An 8,878-nucleotide genomic window follows, 5' to 3' on the forward strand; every position below is an offset into this window, starting at 1 on the left:
CTCTTTACTTTCTTCCCTCTGTTAACATCCTACTGGAGTGGTGCCAGGTAATCTGGTGGCACAGGATGACTTACAGGCAATGCTGTGTCTTGAAAAAGCCAATTAGGAATGCTGAATGCTTCTGGGCGGGAGTCCCATGCTCTCACCCATATAACAAGTCAGCACTCCATAGGCCTCAGTCAGACCCAGACTTCTTGGCTCCTTCTGGGTAGCTGAGGCTATGACTCGCTGGTCCAGACACTTAAGCATCATCCAAATAGCAAGAAAAATCTTTGAGTTTCTGTAGAAAGCCAGCAAGAGGCCCAGCCAGCATCACAGACCTGACACTCTGCAGAACTCTGGGTCCAGGCCACCTGCACCAATTAGAGCAGAACCAAGACATTCAGTGCAACATGCATTATTAATCCAAAACCTTTTTCAATAAGAAAAAAGCCATTGGCTCAATTTTTTTTAGAGAGAGAAAACAGCTACACTGCTATATATAATTTATCAACTTAGTTTAGTCTCTCAATATTTAGTAAGTTTGTTTAAAAATTACCATTTCCATTGGTTTATAGTGAATGAATATAAATCCATAAATCCATTTCAAAGTCTACATTCCTTTCACTATGAACATAATGCTTCTTAAAAGCTAATTGTGGGATGGGGAACAGTAATGACTGTGGCTGGTGAGCACTGTTGAAAGCCAAAAGGACTGGCAGGTTTGGAAAGGCATACACGATATATACACACACTCTCAGTATACTACTGTTCCCCACACTTTTGCTGTACATTCTTGTCTCAAAAGATGGTATAAATTATTCCCTGAAATTTGAAAAAAACAATTAAGATGAATACATTTTCATCTTCATTTCAAAATAACCCTTTTAAATATAAAAAGTTCCTCATGTTTGTTAAATCTGTTCGAAAGTTGAATTTAAATACTTTCTTCACAACATGTACAATGTTTCCAGCCTTAGTGCCTCATTACAATCAGTTTGGCAATAAGATCTCCAGTGCTTTATAAAAAATGGCATTCAATAGATTATAAGACTGATAAATCTGCATTTGAATCAGTCTTACCACAATGAATTAAAACAAAGTCCAAAAAATGTATAACTATTCATCAACACCCTTGGAACCTATGAATTATTGCTAATAATCTCCCACGTGCACATAATTCAAACACAAACTTTGTAGGGAGGGGGTGTAAAATAAATACTACAGTATTTCTTCAATTTTATTTAATGCTGGCTAGCTGGTTAAATGAAAGATTAATATTACTAACAGAAAGAGTCCAACTATTTTAAGGACTGTTTTCTAAGAAGAACGATTTTGCAAACCAAAGATAAGCAAGACCCTATGCAAATACATTTTCTTGTAGTGTAATGTAATTGCTAATATGAGGTATAATCTGCAAGCAATTGATACAAATATAAATAGGTATAAGCCACCACTAACTCACAGTCTGGTGAAAAGCTTCTCAGCTAAGGTGGTTTGAGGATAAGGTTAAGGGAAGTGAGAAGGAGTGGACAGGGCAGGTTTCCAGTGGGAACGTCATTTATGTGCCTTATCATTATCATCATCCTGTATGCACCAGTCTGTTGTTGCAGAAAGGTAAATCCTTTCCAAGTATGTTCTTTATGTAGCACAGTAAAATTATTTAAGTATTACTCTTGCTTCATTTGCATTTGTATTTAGATATATACATAATTATATATGCATATCAAAAACTATAAACAGAATTTTAAAACAGTTTATCTCATTTGAGGAAAGTTAACAGGTAAGACAAAACTACGTACTGTAGAATTTTTTAGGATATCTAAACTCAGGGTAAAACCAAAGAAAAACATTTCTACCTCTTTAGTAAATGGCTTGTGTAAAACCTCAAGCTCTCACTCAATTTTTTTTATAGATGGGTTTGTTTGATGAGGATTGTGATCCAATGATTGTTTAGCAGCAATTTTACCAAACTGTAAATTATTTTATTAACAGGTATTATAAACAGATAATACTAATCTTATTTTAAAACCATGGGTGCCACACTGGTGAATATACAGCTTATGAATAACTTAAAAAGTATTTCCCATTTTAAAAGGCAAACCCAGCATACAATACATGTATAACATGTATAATACATGTATAACCCATACAATACACGTATAACCCAGCTATACTATACATAAAGTAGCTATAATATGGATTATACTACTAATGAAGAAGCTATAATATTGATACATGATTGATGTGTCTAAAATGATATATACAGTACATAATTCATGTTAGATAGGTGATCAGTACATTTTTCCATATGATTCCCTTCTTGCTTCACTTTCCCCAGAAACTGAATTCTGTACTTCCTCTTCTAATATTGGTATAATCAGGTTATCACAGGACATCAAATTATATTTCATCTATTTCATCACAAATTTAGTAAACCAATGACACAAAAATATTTCATTTTCATATTCATCAAATATCTGCCAATTTTGAAAATAAGCATGCAAAAATATCCTGTAAATCCTAAGGCATACTGATCCTAGTTTTGCTACAGATTATTCCTTTATGCTAACCCTGCTGGGAAAATATTTATTGCCATTCAGAAGACATGCAGCGCCATCAAGTGTGTGTCTAGTATAGGCTATAGCAGGACACTCTTGGAGTTTTATGAGCAGCATAAAGAAAAATCTATTGTTCAGTTGCTGTCATTTGAGTGCAAGTATCTGGATGGCATTCACTCTGAAGTTTGACAAGAAGTCCATTTAGCTCAAGGCAGAATTGCCTTAAATGTCCATACTTCTCTAAGTTTCATCTGGGCCTTCAGATGGTTCAAGAATTTTGTCAATATTGGAGCAATCTGCTCTTATGTTCTGTTGAATATACTGTTGTACAGCTAGTGTACTGTCTATTTCTTCAAAGGATTCATCAGGCCAATTATAAAAATCCTGTGCCCAGCCTGTTCTGCCTCAGCACGCCGCCCCCTCCGCCATGACCATAGTATCAGTGTCTGGGCCTATTGGCTCGATTTAATAAGTAAGAGTACCAGTAATTTTTTAGAAGTAAAATGTATTTATTAAAGGATTTTTAAGAAAAAGCACTTGCTTCTATCTGCATTTTAAAAGGAGAATTGACATTACAGATGAAATAAAGATGAATACAGAAGAGAAGATCCTACTTTACATGCAAAATAATATCTATAAAATGGGATTAGTAATTTCTTCCTAGAGAGCTTGTGAGAACTAGAGATAGTGAATTATAAAGCACATAATAGGGGCCCATTTATTTATTCATTTGGCAAATATTTATTGAGCACCTGCTATGTGCAAGGCACCCATTTAGGTAAAACTGAAAAACATGTGTCTTTGTGAAGTTTACATGGTAATTTTTCATCCCATGTGCCAAAGAGATAATGGGAGGAATGACTACCATCTTTTAGAGACTTGTGGTATCATTTTGGAGATTAAATGTTATGTTTTATGTGGCTGTAGAAAGCAAAACTAGAGCCAGGCATGGTGGCTCATATCAACACTTTGGGAGGCTGAGGCAGGAGAATGACTTGAGCTCAGGAGTTTGAGACCAGCCTGGGCCACATAGTGAGACTTCGTCTCAACAAAACATAAAAAAATTAGCTGGGTACAGTTAAGCGTGCCTGTAGTCCCAGCTACTCTGGAGGCTGAGGTGGAAGGATAGTTTGAGCCCAGGAGGTCGAGGCTGCAGTGAGCCGTGATCGCACCACTGCACTCTAGCCTGGGTGGGAGTGTGAACCTGACTCAAAAAAAAATTTTTTTTTTAAAGCAAAAAAAAAAAGAAAAGCAGAACTAGGACCACTCTTTCAAGGGCAGTGGTTTTCATAATTAAAGGAAAATCCTGTTTACAACCAGGACTGACCAAGAATGGGATGGGGCTGCCTCTGAGAGCAGAGAGGCATGGGCTGGAGGTGATTCTGTTAGTGGAAGTATTTTGTAGGGAATTTGAGATCTTGTATCAAGGATCTCTGCAGTGTGGGCAAGGGGGGAATACGAAATCTATGTTTCCTTCTGCCTCTTAATTTCGAGATGCTGGAACTGGGATGGGAAGCCAAGCCATTGACCAGAACCAGGGCTACAACTCAGGGGTGAGTGTGGGAGTTCAAATGCAGGATCCACACTGGCTACAGCTGACCTGGAGCCACAGATTCCTGTCACTTTCTGCCTCCAGAGATCAAGTACCATGGGTTTCAACCTGACCAGCCTGAAGGTTTGGGAGGCCCCATCAGGGGATGGGGGCAAGTTACTTTCCGTAAAAGAATGAGGAGGCTATATCTGGTGACCAGAAACAAACATGGAGGCAGAGGGTAATAAGGATGATACATACAATTTATTCAGTTCCTATTTCTTTTACTTTAGTATTCCTAATCTGTAAAAACATCATGGAAAAAAACATATGATTAATCTAATTTTACAGATGAAGAGACTGAGGGTCTGAGATGTAGAATAACTAACCTAATTTAGTGTAAAGCCAGGACTTGAACTTGCTGTCTCTGTGCTTCATCTACTCCAGATGGCTCCCTAATGAGTAGAATGAGACCTGTGTGCCAACCCTGGCCTGGTTCTCATGCTCCCACAACTGTGAAGTGAGAGGGCTCAACAATTTCAAATTCAATTCAACCACCACCTCCTGAATACTAACTAGGTTCCAGGACCTGGCTAGAAGCAGAGACACCAGGATAGAAAAGACAGTGTTCTGCTTTCATGGAGTTCACAGAAGAGTCGAGGAGGTAAGTTCATATCAGATTATCACAAAGCAGTGTGCTTAATGGTGCTAAATCTTTTCATGTTTCCACATTTGCTAATGCATTTTAACAGAGCAAAGCAATGTCACATTGGTTTCATCAGGAATTCAAACCAAGGGGCTTTGGTGAAGAGAAGTCAAAGCCAAAAGAGGGCTCTGCCCTTTAGAAGAGGTGGAATCATTCAGCCTGGGCAACATGGTGAAATCCCGTCTATATAAAAAATTCAAAAATTAGCCAGGCATGGAAGCGTACGCCTGTGGTCCCACCTACTTGGGAGGCTGAGGTGGGAGGATCACTTGTGCCTGGGAGGTGGAGATTGCAGTGAGCCAAGATCACGCCCCTTCAGTTACTCCCTTCTGGGCAATAGAGTGAGATCCTGTGTCAAAAATAACATAACATAACATAACATAACATAACATAACATAACATAAAAAGGGGGAAAGTAAGAACAGTGGGGTGAGGCCTTTGAGCTCTGAAACTATGATGGAACCCAGTCTTTTCCTCTTTTCTTTGGAGTTCCTAAGTTCACAAAGCCCAATGAGCAATGGCAAAGGACTGTTTGGCTATCTGACTCTCTTTTAGGAGTGCCTACATTATCTACTTCATTGTGATTTAAATCTTATCCTTTTCTACCATTTCTCTCCTCTCAAATCCTACATTGAATCCTAGCCCACAGTGGGTGCTATATATGGACTGAGACAGAGATTTGGGTGCCAGGCCTACCAGGGTGTTGATTTGATTGGATATGGTTCCTTGACTCTTTGATACATTGGGTATTGCTAACCTAGTAAATCCATCTTTTTGAGCCTTTGCAAAGTGAGATAGTGGGAACCCATCACTTCCTTCTACAGGCATAAGCAAATGAGGCTCAGATTACAGTTAAATATCTACATCAACAGAGCAATTCTGCAAAGAGATTGGCATAACCAACAAGATTGCAAAGCAGAATGTACAAGCTTCTTTTCAGTCTCCATTAATTGTGGCCCAAATTTTTCTAGGGAGTAACAGTTCCATGGCATCATTGAGTCTAGAATCTAAATATTTGCTTTAGGAAATTATGGAAGCTTGTTAAATCATAAATGATGTCCTGATTTTGTACTCCAAATTACAGGTCATTCCTTGTTTATTGAAATAGAGGAGGATATTATGTTTCTATCACTCTTTACTCTTTAAAATGTTTCTTCCATCCTTCACTTTCCTATGGTGTATTTATTATTTTTATTTAATCTGGTATCTGAATTTTATAAAACACTTTACAGTTAATTTTGTCTTGTCTTCTCTTCCCATAATGATCCCGATCATCATCATAATTATATTTTCTTACAATTATGTATTGCTCTTCACAGTTCATAAATCACATATTCATAACCTCATGAATCTCCGAAAAGCCCATGAGGCCAATAATGCAGTTATTATTTGCATTTTGAAAGTGAGAAAACTGCAGTCTAAAGAAGTTAAATCATTTGTTCCAGGCTCTAAGCTCAGTATTTTAGTGTGGAAGTGAATCCAACACCCTGATGCTTAACTCTGTCTGTTAACCACTATCCTAGATCAACAAGGTCCCACATTTGGACTGTGATGGACTTTACTCAGAACCTGGATTCTTTTTTCATGAAATTTTTAAAAATTTAAATAAGTGGCATAATTTATAAGACAAAATGTGTAATTTAAAAGAAAGCTATGTGTTTGGATGCTAAATAAACTACTTATGGTGCTAAATGCCCCCTCCCCAAAATCTCCAAGATAGATTAACATCACTAGTCATTATTCAGCACTATGTAGTACATGCTCAATAAATATTCTGTTGATGGATATAGGTGGGTGGGTAGATGGATATTGGACTGGCCATGTTCTGAGCCCAGGGGATACAATAGTGAACACGACAGGCAAGTGCCTTGGTCCACACCACTCACAGTCAACTGGGCAAGTCAAACCTCACACAAGCCTTCTCAGTTATATCTGATGACCACAATGAATTATATGAGGTCAAGTATGTGAAAGTATTTAGTGGATGGTATTGTACAAGTAAAAATTATTATCATGTTTCATGGACTTTTATCATCCTTAGATACAGTGCTACTTCCTTGGTCACACAGCTCCTGTGATGCTGAAACAGAGAGATAAGTACTCATCGAGGAACACACAGGTGGTAATAGCATAACGATGACTCCAACTAGTCAGGGCGTTCTACCCATGTGGCCCATAGGCATAGTGTTTGAGGCTACTCCGTCTTTTGGCGGGGTGGGGAGTTGGAGGACAATAAGAACACTTAAACCCCTTGCAAAACAACAACAAATACAAAATGCAGCTAAATATTGCAGGGAATTTGCAAAAACTAAAAGAATTAAAATCTGAATATCTGTAAGCTATCTCAACTTTATTAAGTCAACTTTATTGTTTCTTTATTATGTGTTGAAATTTCCATTGCATTTGAACACAATTTAGGGTTAGATTTTCTCACATCACAAGATTTCCAGGGAATGCACAAGGATTTTCCAGAAATTACAAGCAATCCTATAATAAATAAGTAACTTATAACCAAATAATTTCAAAAACATAATTATAAAAATACATTCAAAAAACTTACATGACATGTATGAGCATTTTAATATATTTGATATCAGCTACAGAATGTGAGACTGTCTCAGTTCTGTGATGGTTAAAATAGCCCCTGGCTGGCAGAACCAGCCTAACTGTGGGCTTCTCATTTCAGAGAACCGCTTGGATGTTATTATTCAGTTAAGATATTTATAGGATGGTCTTTCAGCTCAAATAACTACCAGGCAAAGGGGGAGTGAGATGAGAACGAAAAGAAAGGGAAGAAGAATGGAAGGAAGGAAGGGAAGGGGGAGTAAGAACGAAAAAAATCTTTAAGCTAACTTTGGTATGACTGCTGTCCTCAGTGGCAGCACATACCTTTGCCAAGTGGAAATAAATAAGCTTCTAAGGTATGAGTTTGTTCCCAAATAGGTTTGGCAAATACATAATTTATTTTTCTTAGCTCTAGTACATGATACCCTGGCCATTCAGACACCATATAGGCACTGACATTAATCAAGTACCTCAATACCATCCCCTCTGCCATGCCAGGGAAGGTCTTGCACAGGAATATTTATTTAGCTGAGTTCTTTCTCCATGACTGAGAGCACGGAAGCAGGGCTGTCGTGAATAGAGCAATGGGATTGATCAACACCTCTGTGCAAACTCCAGGTTAAAAGAGGCTAAAGAAGTGACTACTCAAGGTCATGCATAATCTTGGATTGGATCCGCACATTGGGGGAAAATAGTCATAATGAATATAATCAAGGCAATTGATGACATTTGAATGTTAATTTACTTATTTTGATAGGGAATATCCTTGTTTCTAAGAAAAGAGCTTTGAAGTATCTAGGGGTGAAGAGACCTCTTTGTTACTATAGTGTTGATAATAATAATAATAATAATAATAATAGTTCTTACAAGAAACTGAACACCCACTTGCTGGAAGGTGGGGACATGGTTAATGTCTGTCTTTGTGCCCAGGGACTCGACACTTCCTGGATGCCCAGAGCATACCATATCCACAACTGCCAGCGAGTAAAGACTCAGCGAGTCCTAATTCATGTCATAGTATGACTTGCTGATGAGGAGAGTGGGTGGGGATGTTCCAGAATTTAAGGGGTGGTGGCTAGAAATTCTAACATTCAAGGCAGTGAAAGTAGGTCACTTGGCTCTCGCAAGGCAGGATTTGTGGGCAGCAGGGACTTTTCTGAAAGTAGAAAGACAGGACAGGCCATTTTAGGGAACACCTTTTGTAAGGACACAACAATCTCAGAGCCATGCAGCACTCAGAGTGAAAAATCACCATGGCACGTGTGTACCTATGTAACAAACCTGCACATTCTGCACATGTATCCCAAGAAGAAAAAGAAAGTACTACATAAGCGTTTGCTATGTATAGAGAATATGTAATCTGAACGGAAGACTTCAAAAGTTAAGCAGGGCAGGGAACAGAGCTGAGCGACAAGCTGGGACCAGAAGAACAGGACAGGCCTCTGAAAACGGGATGCAGGCCAGACACTGGGCAGCTCAACCTCAGATCAGGAAGCTCAAGACAAGTAGGGATAAGGGGTTTGAGCTAAGACTGGT

The 8,878-nt window shown here is 38.4% G+C and overlaps 1 pseudogene; it reads right to left on the reverse strand.

Annotated features, from left to right (window-relative positions):
• Positions 1-1,942: 1,942 nt before the first annotated feature.
• On the reverse strand, positions 1,943-8,247 carry LOC141408558 (MOB-like protein phocein pseudogene; annotated as a pseudogene).
• Positions 8,248-8,878: the final 631 nt, after the last annotated feature.

This window comes from Macaca fascicularis, chromosome 14 (genome assembly GCF_037993035.2).
Source record: "Macaca fascicularis isolate 582-1 chromosome 14, T2T-MFA8v1.1".
NCBI classification, from domain to species: Eukaryota; Metazoa; Chordata; class Mammalia; order Primates; family Cercopithecidae; genus Macaca; species Macaca fascicularis.